Source organism: Macrosteles quadrilineatus, unplaced genomic scaffold (genome assembly GCF_028750875.1).
Source record: "Macrosteles quadrilineatus isolate MER2022 unplaced genomic scaffold, UCM_ALF_1.0 Scaffold_11__1_contigs__length_5352618, whole genome shotgun sequence".
Taxonomy (NCBI): domain Eukaryota; kingdom Metazoa; phylum Arthropoda; class Insecta; order Hemiptera; family Cicadellidae; genus Macrosteles; species Macrosteles quadrilineatus.
In genome coordinates, this window is record NW_026542604.1 from 3485520 (window position 1) to 3491519 (window position 6000).

Sequence of the window (6000 nt, forward strand, 5' to 3'; positions counted from 1 at the left end):
AAAATGTCATGAAAAACATGCATTTTAATGACAAAAAGTCATTAAACTATAATTTGTTATGTAGACATGGAAGTAGTTATTTACCAGTATTGTTTTTATTTGTCTTATCATGTCCAGGATTTGGAAGATAACTGGTAATGTAAAATCGTGGTAATACGTGATTTACACTTGTATTGTAAACGTTTCACATTAGAAGATTTTTTAATCATCAAATATTTGAAAGTTAAGGCAGTTTAAGGATAAAATATCAGCAAAATGTCTAACAGCATAATTTCAGGAATATGTTTATTTTAGGAAGACTTATCAAACTAAGTTCTAAATTTATCAAGACAGAATTGGTTTCTTTGATGTAACGCTCTGGCATTATATATGTGTCAACTCATCAAACTAAAACCAAAGGACAGCAGGGTGTTCTGCGTAAAAGAAGATTGGAAGAAGATGCGAAAACATTTTCATTGTATAATTATGGCAAAACAACGTGATAGCAACGTTTTTGAATTTTAGTATTTGTAATTGTAGATTTCAACCCAAGGTTCATATTGTAATTTGAAAAGTTATATGAACAAAGGAAGAAAATTACACAGCAAAGTTTATCTCTTTATAAACTATACGTTAATGCCTTCATATAGTTTTTTTTTTCTATGGTCTGTTTATTGCAGTATTGCAGAGTCACGAAGCGAATGAATGCAAATAACATTGTTTCCCATACAAAGTAACGTTAGGCCGTCCAAGCTTCTAGGGATGAATATAGTTTACATTAATGGTTCTGCCCTACATTTGTGGCTCAATAAGAATCAATGTATCTCTTAATAGGAAACATTATCACTGTAGGCCGATATATTGTCTAAAATTTATGCTAATTATCATGCTAAACCTACTATTAAGTTTAATCAGGTTGATTAAAATAATTAGTAAATACCAATTTAACTGAACCAAGTAAAAACTGAGTATCCAGCATTAATCAACAGCTTCAGAGTTCTCATAAAAATTAACGGTGGACAGTAGACAAAAATATCCTTCTCACAGATATGAGTATGCGAGACGTCTCTGTTTAATTTAATTTTACAGGTTTTTTATCTTGCTTCAGTTTTGTTTGACTACTATAGTGTTCTGTGAATGGTTTTTCAATCGTGTTTTCCAGCTTTGGTTGTATTTTTTACCATCCTTGATATGCTGAAACTTTTTTTTATCATGGAAAATCTAAATTATTGTAGGTTTTTTGAAATGCGTGGCTCTGAAAAAAAAAAACGCGAGCTAATATTGAAATACACAAGAGTAGTCTTTTAGGACATATTTATACAGGATTGTAAGGACTATTTGAAAATTAATGTAAGGTGGGTTCCTGGCACTGTCAAAGACGTAATCTGTATTTTCTATCGATCACTTTGAGAAGAGTTAGAGATCTGTAAGGACTTTAGCAGGATAAGCGGATGACAATCTTAGTCCGTCTTTTCAATGAGAGTGATATTGGTGGATTGTTTGTCCTATCCAACCTTCTCCGTTTGTGGCAGCATAATACTCTTCACTCTCTCAAACCAAATACCTTCCATGAACTAAGGTATTTATTCATACTCCAGTAAAACGGCTGTGTTTAATACTAGAGATGCGGGCTATAGTAGTTATTTAAGTTTACAGTATATGGAAAATGAAATTATGGTGTGTGTCTCTTTAGTAACCAAAACTTGATGGAAATAGGAGTAATTCATAAAACAACTTAGCATTATTCTAACTTTAGGTCAAATTTCGTTTATTGTTGTTTTCATAAAAGGAATACTTTATTTCAATAGTACTCCTTAGTCTTTATTTACGCTAATTAAATGTGATAGCAGTGTAGTATTTGATGCATGTAAAAACTTCAAACAACTAAACTCGGCAGAACTATCTTCTACCGTTAATTCGGTTAAGAATTACTACTAACACATCACAACAATGAATATGTTACAACCACAGATTAGTGGTTTCAACCACTGCTTTTGCATTGTTGTTGTTGCCTGGCAACCACAACCTCAAAGATTAATTTCCTATTGGTTCCGATGTTTTGTTTAATACCAGATCAAGAGTATTATTCAGTCTATTCTGTACTTGAAAAATGATCATTTTCTAATTTATTTAATACAGCTGGCAAAATTATTCAATTCCTTTTAAATATGAATACTCATAAGGTTAACATGGGAAACTCTAGAGCCGCTGGGGCGGAGCCCGAAAGGATTTTTGAGGTAAGAATATGTCTATATGTTAATCGGGAATGTGAGCTATCATCATACCAAATTTCAACACAATCCGACCAGTAGTTAATGCGTGATTGAACTTCAAACAAACAAACACACAAACTTTCACATTTATAATATTAGTATGATTGGGCCTATAACCTTTTATATGCTCGTATAAATATATGAGCAAATGATCATGTTTCAAGTACAAAATAGACTGAATAATACTCTTGATCTGGTAATAAACAAAACATCGGAACCAATAGGCTATTACTCTTTGAGGTTGTGGTTGCCAGGCAACAACAACAATGCAAAAGCAGTGGTTGAAACCACTAATCTGTGATTGTAACATATCCACTATTGTGATGTGTTAGTAATAATTTTTAACCGAATTAACGGTAGAAGATAGTTCTGCCGAGTTTAGTTGTTTTAAATTTTTAGATTTATCGTATTTGATGAATCTACACTGCTATCGCATTTAATTATCCTAAAAATATAGACAAAGGAGTACTATTGTATTAAAATATTTTTGTTTTAATAACAATGATAAACTCAAAATTTCCCAATTTCTCTCTTTTTAAAGAGCTTAAAAACACAAATAATTTAGTATATTAAAGTTTGTTTGTACGGTTATTGTTAACGGAGAAAGTTCAAAAAATTGTAAATTTAAAATACCCATGTCATTCATATGGAGAATATTGTAAAATGTTGTAGCTTGCTTGTTTATGGATATATTTTGATCAAACTTGGCAAATTATTTATTATATGCTAAGCTATAAATATATATAAAAAAAAATTAGTTTCCTTGTAGCAGCAAACCTAGGTACTCATTAAACCTAATGTTTTTTTTAAATATATTTAATTAAATATTAATTTGGACAAAATGGAAATTCGCTTAGTCGGCAGGTTTGCTGAGGCAGAGGTATTATCTATATTACACTCGAAAATGAGGAAAATGATTTTGCAACAAGATTATATGGTTTCTAAGGTTCAAAATAAGGTAAGTAAACTAGGAACTAAAGTTTTATGTAACCTAAGGTCTTCTATAAAATTACTCTTTACTCAGGTAAAGTATGTAGAGCAGAGTAATAGCAAAAAGCCTAACTTTTAACAAAGATTATAATTATATTAATGGAATATTTACAGTTTATTTAATAAAATAATTATTTTTATGAAGCACACAAACCATGGTAGGTAGTCGGATCTTTTTAATAACTTTTATCTTTATCTTTTATCACAGCATCTTTTACCACACTCTTTGTGATTTAACTTTTCTTTTAACCAATAAGGCCATTAGAAAATATGTAAAGTCTTTGTATTGTTATTGCTTTTAATAATTAATTATATTTATGATTATTGTAGTGATATTTAAGTGACTTTACATAATTCTATTACTTAAATACAAAATTGCAGAACACTACATTATCAGTAACTATTGGCTCAACACCATATTTGTCGGAGAAGCTAACTTTAGGGTAACCCCTTGAGGTCCTTAAACAGAGATAACATTAGCCCTGATAACAATCTGATTGCTTCATCTCAGGACCTCTGTACATTACATGGTCACGCCTATGGGAAATTGTGTAATGCTGTGTCTTTGTACGTATTCTGTGGTAAAGCACTATAATTAAATTTAATTTTTAGCTACATCCTATTGACGTTGTTGGTCCACCATCCATTAATAAATAATACATTTCGAAGCATTATTACAAGTTATAACCAATTTTCCATACCGGAAATACACTATTTTCCCAATCTCGTAGAATTGTCAGAATACATATAAACAAAAAACATTCAACAAATTAATAAAGGTGGAAATGTTCATTAATCTCATGGTTGTGCAAAATGAAATGATAAGTTTAACAATAAAAATGAAGGCATACAAGGTTGGCAACATCAATAAGCAATTTTATGCTCCTTAAATAATGTGTTTACATTTCTCTTAAGATGACTTGGGTTTCCAAGTCTTTTGGATTTTTGCTAAATTAATAACTAAATTAATAATTTCCCCAAACTAGTTATCTAATAAATAATCGATGGTAGTTTGTCGACAACAAAACTAACTTATTATATAGGCATTATAACAGGTCACAGGTATTTTTAGACATGTAGCTCTTTAGTTGTTTATTACTAAACTTTCCAGAACATACGTCATAAAAGAGACCAAAAACACAAAAGATGGATCGAGGTGTCATACTTTCTCTGTGGGTGACTCATTCTCAATTCCTAGAATTTGTCTTTCGCAAACGATTTTTTTACGTTTCATATGAATTCATATTGCTTAATTTATTATTCAATCACATTCACATTCATTGTTAATTACCTTTTAAAAATATCTTTGTCAGTTTAATATGCATTATCTTTGAAATGAATCCAAAAACCTTAAAAAGTTAAACAAACACCGATTTCTAGTTGTGGTAAAAATCGGGGCTGTGGTGTTCTTTACCCTTGTTAGTTAATCCTCAGGATTAACACAGAGTTTCAGCCTTAGTATCCTAAGCAAAGGAAGATAACTCCCTAACATTATCGTTAATGGGGTCCTCGGTCGTTTACTATAAAGGAAATTTCCCATGTACAGAAATTAGATTGCTTCATTAGACTACATGACGTACAGAAAGTTAAGTAGAAAAATCTTACATGGACGAGACATTATATGTAAATTTTGTTAGAAAAAAACTTATTTATGTTTAGGTTAAAACTCTTAAATAACATTGATTAAATTCTAGATAGTATCGATGTTTTAAAATAAACGTAAAATTAGATTCAAAGATAAATAAAATAGTCCGATCGGTCTCCATTATCAGCTATGAGATCATATTAGTCCTGAATTAGATTATAATTTAGCTGACTTCGAGTCACCGAAATTTGTATTTTGATCATCTGTATTTTAATAAATATAACTATGAATACTGGATTGAGCATAATTTAAATACTACTATTAAATAATAAGCGTGTAATGTTCTTTGTACTAGGCAGCATAGATTAAGGTATGTGACTATGTTGTTAAAGACCGACTTTTCTAATACTAGGAACAGACTCAAAGAACAAAGAAGACGAATTACAAATGAATACTTCCTATACTTGTCACATGTAATTCTTCTATCCAAGTGCTGTGTCTATACTTCGCCAAAAATATTTTTTTCTTTTTACTGTAAATTAAAATTTGAATACTTCACTCTTTATACATATATATATACAAATTATTGCCAAAGTATATTATTTTCTCGTCACCTAGAGCACATATAATTTATTCTTATGAGAATTATACTGGTACAATAATAAATTTTGTTAACAATGCGAAAGAAATAAAACCTAAACACATTAGTTATTTTATTGTTTTGAATAGGCTACTATGTTCTTTTATTCTAATTTAAGGGTTAGAAATTAAAATAGGTGTTAATAGGAAACAACAAAACATAGCTTAGAGCTTCAAAGACCGTAAATTCAAAGGAAGGCAGCCGAGTTTTGTCGAGGACTGATATGAATTGTAAAACAAATATGAATCTTTGCTATGCATTTTCTTGTATGGGAGAGGAAAGTGGAATCAAATATCGGTAGGTTCTAACAACGTTTTCAAAATAATCCAACACAATATTACTACGTTAACACCACAATTAATATTTGTTACAGTAATCAGTGACAAAAACCATCATAACAGCTTGAGACCTGATCGAATACGACGCAAGATCTTCTTTCATACAAATGGGATATTGTTCCCTCATTTACCTTACAGTAACCAATAGTCACTGGTACAGGCCTGGCTTCGAGCATTCACTATATGGTATATAGT